The sequence below is a fragment of the Mauremys reevesii genome, unplaced genomic scaffold (assembly GCF_016161935.1).
Source record: "Mauremys reevesii isolate NIE-2019 unplaced genomic scaffold, ASM1616193v1 Contig77, whole genome shotgun sequence".
Classification (NCBI taxonomy): Eukaryota; Metazoa; Chordata; order Testudines; family Geoemydidae; genus Mauremys; species Mauremys reevesii.
The window spans coordinates 260427-276840 of NW_024100892.1; the positions used below are offsets into that span (position 1 = coordinate 260427).

Sequence of the window (16414 nt, forward strand, 5' to 3'; positions counted from 1 at the left end):
TGCCAAAGCCTGGGATTGAACCAGGGACCTTTAGATCTTCAGTCTAACGCTCTCCCAACTGAGCTACTTTAGCAGCTGTGTAGCAGTATTTTGGCCTGTTGCTTCTCTGTCTGGTAGTTGCACACAAAAAGGACGTCATTGTGAGCGGCCCATGAAGACAAGACTCGCTTTTGCCTGCCTTGCTCAGCTTGACTTGCTGCCTCACCCTGTTCCTGCCCTAGTGCCTGGGTTGACCTTGCGGTGGAAGGGGACTGGGGGCCAGTGGTGCGGGCAGGAGGTTGAGCTGGACCCTGAGCTAGACTAGACCCTGGCAGCCAGAGTCTGGCCACCACTTGCTGCCCCTCCCTGTTGTCCTGGCTTCCCCCACTGGGCGTCATTTCGGGAGGGAAATGGGGCTTCTGCCTCCCCTCCCTGATTTTCACACCGCAGAGGATTGTGAACAGGAAAACAAACAGCTGCTCCACACCCCCACCGGAGGAACCTGACATAACCTCAGGATTAAGACCCAAGGACTCAGGCTGAGAACTGATATAACACCACTCATTTGGGATTTATCAACTTGTCTTCCATGAAGCAGGGCCAGATCCAGTGCTTTTCCTGCCCCAAGCGGCAAAAAAAAAAAAATTAAAAAATCAAAAAAAATCCACAATCAATGGCAGCTCTACCATTTTTGGCAGCAAGTTCTTCCCTTTGAGAGGGACTGAGTGGGCCAAATTGCCGCTGAAGAACCGGACATGCCTCCCCTTTCCGTTGGCTGCCCCAGGCACCTCCTTGCTGTGCTGGTAGCACCACATGATGTAGTAGGCGATAGCTAACCCAGGTGGGGCACATGGCCCCACACACGCCCTCTGCAAGTGTTGCCTCTGAAATTAGGAAAACTGGTGAGTTGAAGGCACAGCTGCACACCCAGGAGAAAGCCCAGCATGACATGCTCAGGGTGAGGGGGGTGCTAAAACCTGGTATCAAACCAGAAACCTTCAGATCTTCAATCTAATATACTCCCACATGAGCTACTTTGGCAACAGCCAGGCCCACCAGGAAGGCTTAATACACGAGCCACAGCACATGCTGGGAAGATTTAAATCTGGATGTCACAACACAGGAGACAAACAGTGGACTTGGCCCAGAGGGGCAGGCTGGGTTCCCTATATCCCAGTCACTCAAGCCAGCATCTCCCAAGCCCCCTCCCAAGCTGTCACTGGCGCCCCCAGGTCTGCAAGACGAGAGCAGCAGTTCTCACTGGAACAACTCCACCCACAGCTCGCAGGCTCCTCCCAAGCCTAAACCGGAAAACCATCTTGCCGGAAAGCTGCCCACTAGGACTCACCACTGCTTCTTTTCCTTCCACCCAGAACCCCACTTCTTCTCCTGGGCTGCAAGTAGCCACCCCTGGGAAGCCAAGAGGCAGGCACAGGATTCTACCTCCCAGCAGCCAACCGCACCTCCCCAGGCTTTGCAGAACAAATGGTGGTGCTCTACTAACCCCACTTAGCCGCACTGAGGCGCTTAGCTTCTGCCCTGCCTTCCTCAGCTCGACTTTCCTCTTTTGCCCCATCCCTGCCTCACTTCCTCCTTTGGCAAGTCACGCAAAGGAGCCAGTCTCCGCAGGCCAACCTCCCAGGGCAGAGGAGGCCAAGCCACAAGCATTCAAAAGGTGACTGGTGTAACTCCTCTAGCTTCCCCAGGCTGACGCCAAGGTACTTTGTCCACTGATGTCACCACCCTCCATCGTGCGGGGGTTGGGGTTATCCCAGGGACAGGCCAGTGGCAGAAGGAGGAGCGCCTTGCTGGACAGCATGGGGAGCTGGGAAAAGGAAGCCAGCATGTTTCTGCCTGGTTTTGGGCTGAGGCCCTTTTGCATGTCAGGTTACCATGAGAACCGCTACACTACAGAAACTCCATCACCGTGCGCTGCCCTGCCCCACCCCTCAAATTCCATGCACTTTGGTGGTGCTCACCCTGGCACACACCGAGGCGAACCTGGAGAACATGGCCGCAGCTCTTCGATGGGTCAGCTGGAAGAGCAGAGGACTGGAGCTGGGACTCAGGAAGTCGTCCTTACATCACCCTTGTGACTCCAGCCTGAGGGAGAGCTTCTTTTCCTTCCCCTTGCTGAGAAAGAGCAAGAGGAGAAAGAACTGTCAGGTGGGCCTTTTCCTGCAGAGAAGCCCAAAGTGAGGGCCTTGCATTGGGTAAAGGAACTGCTGTGTTTCCAGGAAACAGCCCACTGCTGCAGAAAGAGTCTGCTAAAGCCTGAGATTGAACCAGGGACCTTTAGATCTTCAGTCTAATGCTCTTCCAACCAAGCTACTTCAGCACCAGCAGGGGGCCTTTTTGGGCTGCTGTTTCTCACCTTGAAGCTTATTCTCGATAAACCATCGTTCAAGTCAACAATGGCCAATGCAAGACGGCCATCGCTTGCTATTTTAGCACTCAGAAATGTCATCAACTAGCCTTTGGATCTCTCCACTGCTTTAGTTCAGGAGAGGAAAGGCGAGAAAAGTGACCTTTGAACTAAAGGCCTGGGGTTAACAGCCTAACGCTGTCTCCTACTGTAACACTATTTAATAGCGGCCCACCCAGTGCTGGTGACAGTTCCATTGCTAGGTGTTAGCACATTTTAGTTACTGTCAAAATTTAAAAGTTTCTATACGCTTAAAGGAAATGATTTTTTTTATTTGCTTATATATGGCATGAATAAATGGTTTACACATCCTAGCATGAAAATGTATTTTATATGACAGAGAAAATCATGCATCAAATTGTGCATCAAAATCATGCGATGAGCTACAAATGCAACAAAAATAAGGTATTCAATGGTTTAACATATGGAGCTGGGGTGGGGCTGGGGGGCACTGAAGACACTTCTTGCCTGGGACACCACTTGGTCTAGGGGAGGCCCTGTCAGGGAGAGCAGGAGTTAGTCTCACATGCCTATTTCCAGGCTGTTATCTGTGGGCACCCTGCTCTGGGGAAGGGATCGTGGCAGCCCAGACTCAGGGCTGGAACAGACCCCGGATTGAGGGGGTGGCCGCAGGGTTTGCAGCACTCTGATGTCTCAGACAATGTGTCTCCCCAAAGCCTCGGATCTGCATCCCCAGAAGGCTCCTGCGCTGCCTCCGCTCCTCTCACAGTCTATAGCAAGGAGCAGCAGCAAGGGTCAGGGATGAGCCATAGGGCACTAGGTGGGGGGCAGAGGCTTCAGGACTAAACCCAGCCCCCAGAGCAGAGGGGGTATGAGGCTTTTTCTCTCTCCTTAGCCACGTGCTATGGCCCTGAGAGCTCTGTGAAATGCCTCCCCGCCCACAGCCTGGGGAAGGGGAAGGAGTCTCAGGTTCTAGCGTGATTTGGCTGAGGATCACTGGACCCTAGAACCATTCACTGCCCTTTCCCGGAGAAACCTGTGATGCCCAGAACGGGGCTGAGATAAATGCTGACAGGAGCCAGGATTTGCTCCCCTGGAATAGCAGCAGGATTGGGCAGCTGGAAATCTCACCAAAGGAGCTGAAGCCTTGATGGGTCAGACACAGATGTCCCAGGTACTGCATGGGGGGCTTAGGTTTGTTTCTGGACAATTGCAGTGAGAGTCTTATTGTCTCAACGTTTCAGTAGAAAAATTCAGACCCAAACTGTCTGTGGCGGGGAGGTGGATAGCGGTTTCTTTGGGTTTGATTTAGTTTGTTTTCTCTTTCTCATTGTAAAAGCCTTTGATGATTTTGATGGGAACAATGTTTGCACAAGGCCAAGGAAAAATAAGAAAAGTTAAACATCTGCATTGGAGTGAGGAGGTCTCTGTGGGCCAGGGCAGGGGTGGAGATTTTCATGGGGAGGGGGTTAAGGGATGAATTAGACACTTTTGCGGGAACACGGGGATGTTTTGCAGTTTAATTTTTCCAAAGGGAAACCTCCCCACTCTCCCTGTGCTGCTGCCCAGCTCAGACCCCACTGACACCCCTGTGACGAAGTGGGAATTTTCAGAATGTTTTGCATATTGTGCATGCCTCAGTTTCCCCTATTTGTTGCATGATTATCTAGGACAGAGGTCCAAAATGCAGGGTGCATCCCGCCGGGTGGAATGAAGTAACACTCAGGGGAATGGAGCTGGGGCCCAGGCCAGCCCCCAGAGTGTGTGGGGAGGGAGCACCCTCCAGCTCCGCTCCTGGCTGTAGCCCCAGCTGCTGGCCCTGGCTGCTGGCCTGGCTCCCAGGGCTCCACTCCCAGCCCTACACCTGTGGCTCTGCTGCCGGTCTCTGCCCCCACCCCCAGCTCTGGCCCCTGCCTCAGCCCCCTTACCCCTGTCTGCATCCCTTCCCCCACAGCTGTGGCCTCATTCCCAGGTGTGGCTCATGGGGGCACGGACAAGGGTAAGGGGGGGCCTGACCCTCAAAAAGTTTTGGGACCACTGATCTCGGTGCTGGGACAAGGGTGTTTACTCTGCAGAGACCCCCAAAGGGCAGGTGTGGCTGCTGTCCAGCTGCCTGGGCCCAGACAATGGCCACAAATTCTGTCTCCTAGCAACCGCTGGCCGGGGCGCACCTGCTGCAAGACACCAGCTGGCTGGGACGAGTTGGAGAACAAAGAACGAGGTGGAGGCCAGGTGAGCAGGTTACCGGGGAAACAGAACAAAGGACAGAAGAGGGGAAAGGGCCTGGCTGAGTCGGGCTGTTGGGAGCAAGGAGTCTGCTGGGTTGGGGACTCGACGGGAGAGCCCAGGCTCTGAGTTCGGGGTCTCCCCAAGATGGACGTTGCTGAATCTTCCTGCTTCCTGTGCGAACACAGAACTTTCCCAGGCTGGATTCCAGACCCCTAATGAACCTTCTGTTTTACAGCGCTGGCTGAGAGTCACTGGTGATTGTGGAAGTTGGGGGATGCAGGACTCCTTTGCGGGCGGGGGGGGAGGGGGGTGTAAGGCTTTCCCCGGTGTCCTGCTAAGGTGACTCACTACAGGAAGCTCCTGGCATGGAACAGGGGGGTTGAAAGGTCCAAGGTCAGTCCCAGGCCGTGCTGCAGGCAAGGAGGTTTCCCCCAGTGACAGCGTCCCCTGGGCGGTGTCACACTGATGAGGGCTCTGCCTGGGTTTGGTTCAGAGCTGTTCCAGAGCACGGAGCCTGGGTCAGGCCCCAGCATGTGACCTGCAGGCTCCACTCTGGCAAAGCTCCCTGTCCCTGGGCTTTGGCATCACTAGCCCCTGCTTAGTGACTAGGGGTCAGTTTAGGGGAGTGATTCCCAAAATGTGGGACATGCCTCCTAGGGGGGCACAGAGGAATGTTCATGGGGGCACCTCAGGCTTGAGCCAGCCCCCATGGAGGGCAAGGAGGGAGCACCACTCAGCCCCACTCTGTCCCAGCTCTTCACCCACCCTACCCTGAGCCTGAGCCTGAGCCCCTGGCCCAGCTGTGACCCCCTTCCCTGTGTCTGCACCCCTCTCCCCAGCAAGCCACAGCCCCACTCCCAGCCCTGGTTCTCGACCGCAGCTTCCGGGGGGCCTTGGCCATGGCTAAGAGGGCACCGTGTGAAAAGTTTGGGGACCACTGGTTTAGGGTGACGTCCTCAATTGCTTCTATGCAGTCCAATAAAAGCTATTCCTCACCCACCTACCCCCTATCAGGACCGACTAGGTATGTTCTGCTGCCCTTCACTCATGCAGGAAGGATAATAACATTTCATTCCACTCAATCCTAAAGTGATTTGTAACCCACTATCAGCCAAAACTGCTCATCTTGGGAAAGTGGCTCCATCATGCTGCATAGCTAGGCAGAGTAGGTGTGTCTATGCAAACACCGTCTGTTCCTGAAGTCTTTCCCCCAGCTCCTCACTAGATGTGAGGGGGGAGCTCATTCAGCCCCTGCGTCCACTTAGTGTTTCAAAACTCCTTATTGTCCCTATCCCTGCTGGCCTTAGATTTCTCCTTCTGTCTACCTTTTAGCAGTTCTGATGAGGTGGCCGAGTGGTTAAGGTGATGGACTGCTAATCCATTGTGCTCTGCACGCATGGGTTCGAATCCCATCCTCATCGGACACATTTAGTCTTCATCCCTCCTTTATAGACAACCATCTCCCCCATTGGTACAATAACAAACCCAACAATGTTGCTTCTTGCAAACAAAAACCTTCTCAGGAACTCAGAACTCCCTTGCTTTAAATTAAATGTCTAAATCCCAGATTTCTTTAAAAAAAAAGAATTCTCTAGTCCTGTATTTCTTAGTTTTTATCTCAAAAGGGAACATCCTCATCATCTCCCCCAAACACCCTGGGACCTGCTGAAATAATTAAAATTCCCCCATCCTGAGCAAGGCCAGAACAGTGAACCAGAGCTAGTGTCTAGGCCAAGCTGTTCTGAAGGAGGCAACTCCAACATTTTCTCCCTGCTTCCCTTGGCAAGGTCTGACTGAGAAAACAAAATCCCCCAGACTGAAAATTTTCTGCTGAAACACCAATACTAGTCTGGTTGGGGACTTTGATATGAATGTATTATTATTATTATTATTATTATTATTATTATTCTCTTCTGATTTATCTCAGTTAAGTGTTTGTCCTCCGGATGTGTTTACAGATATTGAGTTGTGGGGGAGAGAGGCCAATTCATAATGTCTCTACCCCCCTTTCATAGTGTCTTCCAACTTGCTAGGAAGCTCCTTTGCTACGATGTGAGTCAAGCAGTGTCCATTGTCTCTGTGCTATCTCGGAGAAGTCTGCATTGTACACGGTTCCTGGGATAGTCCTTGGGAGTGTGGATCCCTTCAATGGGCCAGCAGCGAGTCTGGCTCCTCCCTTGTCGCACCTGAAAGGCTGGTGGGGGGCATTTCCCCACCTCATAACATATCTCAGTAACACACACAGAGCAAAACTTCATAACTTCCCAACCAATGCGAGCACACACAATCCAACACAATATTAATGTTCAACAGATCAAGACTTTTGAAATGACACCTCACCAGGCAGACTTTGTACAAACCATCTCATCATTATATGAGAGTGGTGAATATGGGGCTTCCAGGTGCTGCTTTGAGCACAGCGTGCCACACCTGAGCTTATATTGCAATGGAGACGTACCTTAGAGTCCATCTCTCCTGGGATAAAGATGGCAGCAGGGCTGGCCTGGGTCATCTGACTTGGGCTCATGGAGCTAAAGCTGAGGGGCTAAAAACTGTGGTGCAGATATTTGTGTTCACACTGAAGCCTGGGTGATCTCCAGGGCCTGCAGACATCAAACAATGAGGAATTCTGCACATAGAGAGGACCCTGCTAGTGGAAAATGCCTTTGGAAAAGCCCCTTCTGTCACCAGCTGTGGTCGTACAGTGCTCAGTGCTCTGCGTTGTGGCCTCAAGAGCCATGGATGCAAGTTGAGTTACGATGACCTTTTCCTTTTCTCCATGTTTCTTAGGTGCCTCCTTCCGACACTTTCAGAAAAAATGACTGGTTTCTTTTGGAAGCATCTGCACTGCAAGGCAAAGGCATCTTCTCTGTTTCCTCAAAAGATTGACCAAAAGGTGGGAAGAGCAAACACATTTGTTAAGGCACCACTGGGTGCTGCATCCCTAACCTCCACTTTACCTGGCAGGTGCCTGGCCCAGCTTAGCCACAGTGCTGCTCTCTGGGACTTTTCTCCCAGCTGCTCCATTTCTCATCACTGACAATCAAAAGGAAGGTGACATGACCTCTGTGTGTGGACATCCCCAGCAAATCACAAGGACGTGTGGCACAGGCTCTCGTGTTGCAGCAATTGCAGTCGAAGCAACCGCCATGCCAATGCCAGTCACAGCAGCCTTTTCATCAACTCCAGGCTTGTGATTTGATTCTTTCCAATGCTTCTCTCCAAAGAAGCCTTTTCCTTAGCAAGCAATTACTTGGATACCAAGGGAGGTCTCTTCTGTTTCCTAGAAAGACACAGGAAAATGTGAGCAGAGGAGACAAAAGCCATGCAACAAGGCACCACTGGGAGTTGAACCCAGGATCTCCTGTTTACTAGACAGGTGCTTTAGCCAGCTAAGCCATAGTGCCTGCCTTGCAAAAGGGTTTACAACTGTTCCATTTGATGGTTCAGGATAACACCTGCAAATTCCAAAGTACAGACGTTCCCCATTTCCCTCAAGACTTGCAGACCTTGAGGTGTCTGGCTCTCCGTGCACAGCAAGCCACAGCTGAGTTGACAGAGGGCTTCTAACATGTGCTTCTCCCACCAGCCACTGTGATCATATAGTGGTTAGTGATCTGTGTTTCAGTCGCAGCAACCTCGGCTCAGTTCTGAGTCATGGTAACCTTTCCTTCAGCTCTAGATTTCTCATTTGCCGCTTTCCAAGTGTGGTGGGGTGGCTGCCCCAAACAAGCAGAAGAAAGATTAAGGCAGCCTTGCAGAGGCTGTGCAGAACCCAGCCTATCAGGAAAGGGCTTATTGGGAGAGCCAATCAGGAGAAGGCTTGCTGGAGCAGCCCATATATAAAGGGCTGCTCAGCACAGCAAGAGTCAGTCACTCCTTGGAGTTTGAGGAAGGAGGATTGGCTGCCCTGAAGGAAGGAGAAGGGAGGGCACCATGATCAGAGTAGTGCTGGGTGGGTAAGGGGAGCGTGAGTGACCTCCTGGCCGACTACTGCCAGACTGAGGCCCTGATACAAAGGCGGAGGAAGGTGCTAGGTCTGTGGGGAAGTGGTCCAGGGAAACAGATGGCAGGGGTTGGAGGTGCACCCTTTTGCCTCAGTCGCCGCTGACACAGGTGGCTACACCCTGGACTGTAGCTGGCCACTGAGGCAAGTGTCTGGGTAGAGGACGGCTGCCCCCTGGAAGGGGGGAGAGACCTGAGTGGGGCACAGCCAGAGGGCTGTGTCCATAAGAGGACTTTGAAGTCCTGAGAGCGACATGGGTCCTAATGATAGAACAGATGGCAGCCAGACGCCACTAGATGAAGGCACACCAGGGGACCAGAGCTAACTGCCAGGATGGCCAACAGGAGGCACTGCAGTGATGAGACATGCCCCATGGCACCAAGACTTAGCCGCAAGGAAGGCTCTCTGTCTTGAACCACTACTTAGAAGGATTCTGCTGACAGGTCTTTTCTTTTTATGAAAAGAGATACAAAAAAGGAGCCAACAGAGACATTCGGTTCAGCAAGGAAGAACTGTCAAGCCAAGCCAGGATTTCCTGGTTACTAGGAAGGCTCTTCAGCCAGCTCTTCCCAAAGACCACTATCCAGAAGCCTTTTAACAGCCACTGCAGATGTTCATCGACAAAGAGATGCCAAAATAGAGTTCTCCACTGCCTGCAGCCATCACACTACCAGGAGTTATGTGCACAGAGAGGCCCCTGCTGGTGGAAAAAAGCTTTGGCAGAGACTCTTCTGACACCAGCCGTGGTCATATAGCGTTTAGCACTCTGTGTTGTGGCTTCAGCATCCACAGATGCAAGTTCAGTTAGGGGATGTTTTCTTGTCTCCACATTCGTCTAATGGCTCCTTTCAACACTTGTCACCAAAAAGACCTGTTTCTTTTGCAAGCAATGTACAGCTAGGCAGAGGCAGTCTTCTCCATTTCCTCAAAAGATCACCAAGCTGCGGGGAGAGGAGACGCATTCAGCCAGGCACCACTGGGTGCTGCATGCTGAATCTCCTCTTTATTCAGCAGATGTCTGTGAAGGACATAAATCTACACAGTGTAGAGGTCAAGAATAGGAGTTTATTACACACAGCGCTGGCAGAGTGTCACCTGGCTTATTAAGCTCAGAGACACTGTCAGTCAATTGATTACAATAGAATATATAGATTTTCCATGGGCGGGGGAAAGTGACGGGGAAGGCAGTTCCACACCCCGGGATAGGTTCTGCACCAAGACAAGATAAGACAGTAGCCAATGGTGAACAGGTTACATAATGTCTCCACCCATGGTCTCAAGTTAGCAAGTTAACATTTAATGAATACTTTGATAAAAGTATCCACAGGAATGGAGCAACTCTTTTGATTGTCCACCAGGTACATTCCTAGGGGTTAAAGCAAAGAAACAGTGAAAGTATATGGCAATAAAGATTGTTTTCTGTGTGTCTAAAGGCAGGCATTGGTCCCTGGGAGGGGAGGTGGAAGGATGCCATATCTTATACTGACATGTGCCAACTTCTCATAAACTCAAGGTTGGATCAGTGGGAAGAACGTCTCTCTACAGAAGAGACTAACACAATAGGAACAGGAATTCTTTATTCAATCTGCAACTCTGAATAAGACACAATTCTTTAGTTCTTAGCTCCAACACCTGGCAATTTGCTGACCAGGCCTATCTTAGCAAGCAAGTCTTTCTGTTTACCCAGCTTTCTCTTAGCTGATCACTATTTGCTAGGCCTCTCGTCCCTTGACCATACTCTGGACTTTGGCTCTGGAAAAGAGCTGGCACAATCCATAGACCAGGTTGTTATATAAAAGGCACATGGATTTTAACCCTTCACACCCAGTAATGGCAAAGCTCTTGGTTCAGATTTGTAGCAGTGAGGGGATAAACTGCAGGTTCAAATCAAGTCTCTGGAGTCCATCCACAGCGGGGATGGGTCATTCAGTCCTTTGTACAGAGCTTCAGTTTGTAGCAAAGTCCCTCCAGGGGTATTAAGCAGGATTGAAAACAAGATGGAGACGAGGCATCAGCCTTTTATAGTCTCTTGCCATGTGGTCTTTGCTTTCTTTGTCCCAAGGACACTCAATCCAGCATGTGGTATAGAAAAACCTTAGAGTTCTGTCCACAGGCAGGTCCCTGCAGACCTTGCTGAGTCACAAGGTGTATCTGCCTTCTCTCAATGGGTCGATTGTATAGCTGATGGTCCTTAATGGGCCATCAAGCAGGCTAGGCAGAACTGACACCAACTTGTCTGGCTGGAGTATTCCCCGGAAGCAAAGCACAAGTTTGAAATACGGGCAGCATAGAGCCAATATTCATAACGTCAACTACAAAAATGATACACATCTAGAGATAGCATCATTATAATCAGCCAATCAGAACCTCTCCATACACCCCTTAGACCAGGGGTCCCCAACCTTTTTAGGTCGAGGGACCGGTTTCGTTTGCCGGACCCTCCGCAGGCGTGCCTGCGGGAGATCCAGCTGAGCTGCGGGTATGAGCGCTCCCTCTGCAGTCGTGCCTGTGGTGGTGTCACAGTTTGGATGCCGGTGCCCCCCCCCCCCACACACACACACAATGTAAGGAAGTTCCCGCCACCCTGCTCTATGTTCGCAGGGTGGGAGAGAGCAGCATCCACGGCAGTGATTTGCTCCTGGCTGCCGGAGCAGAGCAGCAGGCTCAGCTGTCAGAACTTCCCAGAGTGATGAAAGGGGAGGGGCCCATGGCTCTGTAGCAGGAATGCAGGGCAGGCGAGTTCACAGAGGGCATTGTGGGATACTGGAGGAGGCCAGTTATGGTGATATAATGAACAGCAGCATCTACACTGACACTCTCACTTTAAGTTTGCTGCAAAAAGCTCTAGACCGTCATCAAAGTTGTTTTAGTTTGTCAGCAAAACAGGGCAGTTTTGTCGCCAGACGTGGCATTGCAGTGTGTACACCAGCCACAAGCTGCCGACCGAGGGAACGTTGTGTGTTTTTCACACACCTGAGCAATATAATTCTGCTGAAACAACTTTGTAGTGCAGACCTGGCCAAAGATTGACTGACACACACACACACACACACACACACACACACACCTTGCAAGGAAAACATCACCTGCTCCTCTGCTTTGCAGAATGCAAACACAAGTAAAGCTTGTCAAGCCCTGGTAGAGATGGCAGGGAGTCAGGTGTGGGCAGGGCCGGCTCTGGCTTTTTTGCCGCCCCAAGCAAAAAAAAATGGGGTGGGGCCACCGGAGCAACAAAACAGGGGAAAAAGCGGCACGGGTGGAGCAGCAAAGCAGAGGTGTGTGGGGGGATACGGCGTGGCTGGAGCGGCAAAGCGGGGGGGGGATACAGCGCGGCTGGAGCGGCAAAGCAGGGGGGGTCACGGTGCGGCTGGAGTGGCAAAGTTGGGGGGGACAACACAAAAACGGCGGGGCTGGAGCAGCAAAGCAGGGGCATGGGGGGAAAAACAACGGCGTGGCCGGCAAAGCAGGGGCAAAACAAAACAAAAAACCCCACAGGGCGGCCGGAGCCAGTGGACTCCCTGTGCTGCAGAGTGCGCGCCTGGTCTGGGGGGGGGAAGGGGAGGGAGCGGGGGGAGAGAGAAGGGGGGCGGCCAGCGCTTCAGTGGGACACTCACCACGCGGCCCCGGCCGCCACGCTGCCTGGTACCCTCACTCCTTCTCTAGACTAACCAGTCCTGATATACTGTAACATGGTTATATTCCACCTCCTTCACTGGTCACACCCAACAAAATTAATTATACAGCAGACAGAAACAATCACAGAACCAGACAGAGACCATGCAAATAAACATACAAAACAATACAGAAGGGAGGATTTCACAACTACATCTATACAGACATAAGGGTTTTCCAGCTGTGTCTATTGATAAGTGAGTTCTTGCCAGACAGGATGCTACCAAACTAAGTTTCCCTTTCTCTGGAGGTGATGGAATATCAGGGCAGGATTGTATTCCTAACAGCCCAATAGCACCTTATTTCAATGTGACTAGTTGGGAATGTGAGGATGTGACCAGACACTTCCCACCTTATGGCTGCCTTTGCTGCTTAGCCCAAGAACCAGGCCTCAGACTGTCACAGTAAGAGAAGGCCATTACACAGACAGACAGTGATTTTTTATTCTTTCTTTTATATCTTTATAACTAGCTAAGTGATAAAAATACACCTAAACTCTTAAAGTACAGGCCTCTGCAGACAGGCCTGAATCTCTGTATCCTAATAGTCCTCGAAGTCAGGCAGCCTCTGGGTAAGGGGGTGGGGACTCAGATCCTCCCGCTAGCCAATTCCACCAGGGTCGTGTATAAACCAGGGAAGTTCCCCACAATAGCCAGACCAGATGCCCCATTCACACTTGTGCTCTGTCCTCATTGCTTCTCTCTCTCCCTTCCCCCCATCTCTGCTGCTCCCCCTCTGGGCTTTCTCAGCACCTGGCCCCACAGCACTTCCTGCCAGCCAGAGACTGCATGTTCTAGGCCTGCTCCTGTGGATGTGGCCTCTCTCCTGATTGCTAAGGAAAGGAACCTTTCCAGGAAATGGCCACAGCTTCTGGGAATCCCTGTGTGGCTGTGAACAGAGTTTGGCTCCTGGCACACAAGGCAACTTAAAAGCTGAGCGCCCAGACAGGGGCTTGAACCCTGGACCTTCAGATTAAGAGCCTGATGCTCCAGCAACTGAGCTACCTGGGCGTGTTGAAAAACATCTTCACCATTCACCACAAGAGTGAGCAGGCCGGCAAAAGAGAGGCAAAAAAAGTCCCCAGAACCCCTCCTCTTTTTCTGCACAGCCACTGCCTGTCAGCAGGATTCCTCCTCCTCCTCCCTCCTGTGCCTCAGTGCGACTAAATCTCCACACCTAGACAGCCGGTCCGTCCGCTGCACCTCAATCCCCCATGCCTGAGCCTCCCTGCCAAAGCCCTGCACCTGGCTCCAGAGAATTAAGTCTGGTGTGTCGCTGGAAACTCGACTTCTTGTGCCCAGAGCATCTCGGCCCCCTCAGCAGATGACCTGAGAAACACAGTGTCCGGCTTTTCCAAAGAAGTGTTTAGATCCCCTCATCATGTGGCCTAAAGGATAAGGCATCTCCCTGTGGATCGGATGATTCAGGATTTGAGTCCCCTCGTGGTTGTGCTCACTTTGTGCTGAAAGTCCTGCTCCCTTCAGGGCTGGAACCTCTTCTTGGCCGCTCAGGCCAATGCTCCGGCTTCAGCTAGAGCCCCGGGAAGGAGTTGGGGGTTGCGTGTCACAAAGGCTGGGGCATGAGCCCCAGGTGCTTCCAGTCTCACCTTTGCCATTCCTGACTTGCCAAAGAAACTGGGCGGCTTCACTGCCAAAGTGAGCACCATGAGTGGGAACGGTCAGAGGCCCCACCAGGGGGGCTGGCCCTGCTTTCCTACCATCTTCTGATGTTGGCCACAGAGCATCAGCAGCCACCCTGCAGGCTGGCCTGAGGGTGACCTTCAGTGGGGGTTTGTCATGCCAGGGAGCAGCCTGGCTGGGTGTCTCTGTGGCTGTCTGCTGGCCACGCATAGGCATGGTCCTGCCCTCCTCTTGCCCTGCCTTCCATTGCTCTGTGGCTTTTAAACCTTCCCTTGGAGCTGTCAGCACCAGCCGCCTCTGCTCCAGGTGCCCAGAGGAGGAGAGGTGCTGGGCTCCAGCCTGGGACTCTTCCTCCCTCCTGCCCAGCCCTGACTATGAAGCCTGGCCCTGGCCCTCCTTCCTTCAAGCGCCAGGTGGGCAAGAGGAAAAGCACAGGGGCAAGTGCCAAACTTGTGGGCATCAGGTGAAGCTGTGAGAATCCCGACCCTCAGGTGTCAGTTCTAGAGCCCTGACCCACTGCAGCCTCCCACCCAGAGGCCTGAGTCACCCAACAGGAGGGGAAAGACTTGTTCTTGTACAACAGGAGACAGGGAAGTTGAGCCCTGTGAGCTCCAGGGCTTTACCAAAAGCCAACACAAGGTCCCACTGAGATTTGAACTCAGATTGCAGGATTCAGAGTCCTGAGTGCTGCCCATTACACCATGGGACCAGCTTGTGCTGCTTTCTCTGCACATCAGTGACCCTCACAGGGCTGGCTCATGTAAGGGACTGTTGGCCCCTTACTAAAACTTAGTGGGGGGTTGGTTGGCTAGTTCCCAGCACCAATAGAAGGCGGAAGGGCCAATGGGAAATCAGGACCCTGAGACTGACAGTCCCCTGGGCAATGGGGAGAGGCCAAAGCTCCAAGTTAGCCACACTGACAGGCCAGGCAGTGCAATGAGGGAGTCACCAGGCCAGGGGGTCCCATCCTCCGTGGGAGCTGGAACTGCCTGGGCCAGAGTGGGGCGGAGCTAAGGAGAGAGCAGGAGCCCGAGAAGAGCTGGGGAGCAGAGCTGCACAGGTGTAGTGCCAGAAACTGCTCCCTGTAGGACTTTGCTGCCTGCAGCAGTTACTGAGACCTGAGGTTGTTCTTATTTGCTGACTTGTCCTAATTGGCTAAAACTTGACAGTGGTTTCTCTAGCAAAGGCCAGTCCCTGGCCCCTTGGTTCAGACATCCTCATTCACATCAGGCTGGGGTGACTAGATGTCAGAGATGAAATATCGGGACGCAGGGGGCAGAGCCAAAAAAAAAGCCGGCGGCTCCCCCCCCCCCAGGCAGCAGTGACACAGCCCCATCTCCACCCAACTCTCGGCTCTGACCCCTGATACACCCCCAGCTCCCCCATCCCCTTGCTCCTGGGCCCAGCCTGGGCTCCGAGCTCTGCAGCCGAGCCGCGCTCCAGGTCCCTCCTGCAGCACCCGGGCAAGGGGCGAACCAGGCAACCAGGCCCGGGTCCTCCTGGCAGGAGGATGTCTGCCCCACGTGTGTCTCCACCCCCCGCCCACATGGGTCCTGCCTGCTCCGCACTGCCCCCAGCCCTACTGCGCTGCCCTGCTCCCTCCATGGTGCACTCCTGGCCATGGCCCGTGTGCAAACCTGGGAGGGAGGAGGATGCCGCCTGCTTGGGGAAGAGGCAGGGCCAGGGCGAGGATTTGGGGAGGGATCCAATGGGGCAGTGAGGGGGTGGGGCTGGGGGCAGGGCCAGGGCGGGGATTTGGGGAGGGATCCAATGGGGGAAGGAGGGGGCGGAGTTGGGGGGTGAGTGTCCCTCCGGGCTCTGCCTGTGTGCCGGAGCAGAGGGCAAAATTGTTTGTTTGTCCAGTGTCCCGACCAAACATCAGTCGGGACATGGGACAAACAAGCAAATATCGGGACAGTCCTGATAAAATCAGGATGTCTGGTCACCCTACATCAGGCTTCAAGTTGAGAATCATTTCCCCTTCCCGCTCTGTGGGAGGGGAGACTGTTAAACGCGCTCTCTGTGCGACTGCACGTGGCTAAGCAAAGAGAACAAACCCCCAATCCCCCCTGTGCTTTGGGAGCCAGGTTTGCGGTGGGAATTCTGTAGTTCAGATGACTTCACACCTGGGCATTGTGATTCTTTACCAGTTTCTCTGGCATTGAGGCAGCTTTGTGCTCACAGCTGTGATGGCCGAGTGGTTAAGGTGTTGGAGTTGAAATCCAATAGGGTTCCCCTGCACAGGTTCAAATCCTGCTCACAGCAAGGCCTGTGTTTTAGCCAGTCCCTCACCCGGGCAATACCTCTGTACAACCCCCTGAGACACTCTCAATTCTCTCCCCAACCCAAGTAAATCCTGTTCTGCTCCTTTCATAGAGATCCCTGGGACACCACCTAACACTGTGTCCCTGAGGGGTCAGGCAAACTCTCAGCACCTGAAGCCTCTGCCACTCACCTGGTGCCCCATAGATCAGCCATAGCCCTGGTTCTGCTCCTCTCTCT

General features: G+C 53.0%; 6 non-coding genes across 6 annotated transcripts; 2 read left to right on the plus strand and 4 right to left on the minus strand.

The window, feature by feature from the left end:
* On the minus strand, positions 1-73 carry TRNAF-GAA. The gene has a single exon. It is a non-coding gene; the product is annotated as a tRNA-Phe (tRNA).
* Positions 74-5933: 5860 nt separating this feature from the next.
* Positions 5934-6015, plus strand: TRNAS-GCU. Its single transcript has one exon. It is a non-coding gene; the product is annotated as a tRNA-Ser (tRNA).
* Positions 6016-7927: 1912 nt separating this feature from the next.
* TRNAT-AGU lies at positions 7928-8001 on the minus strand. Its single transcript has one exon. It is a non-coding gene; the product is annotated as a tRNA-Thr (tRNA).
* A 5208-nt stretch (positions 8002-13209) lies between these two features.
* On the minus strand, positions 13210-13282 carry TRNAK-CUU. Its single transcript has one exon. It is a non-coding gene; the product is annotated as a tRNA-Lys (tRNA).
* A 1267-nt stretch (positions 13283-14549) lies between these two features.
* On the minus strand, positions 14550-14621 carry TRNAQ-CUG. The gene has a single exon. It is a non-coding gene; the product is annotated as a tRNA-Gln (tRNA).
* Positions 14622-16095: 1474 nt separating this feature from the next.
* TRNAS-UGA lies at positions 16096-16177 on the plus strand. The gene has a single exon. It is a non-coding gene; the product is annotated as a tRNA-Ser (tRNA).
* The last annotated feature ends 237 nt before the right edge of the window (positions 16178-16414 follow it).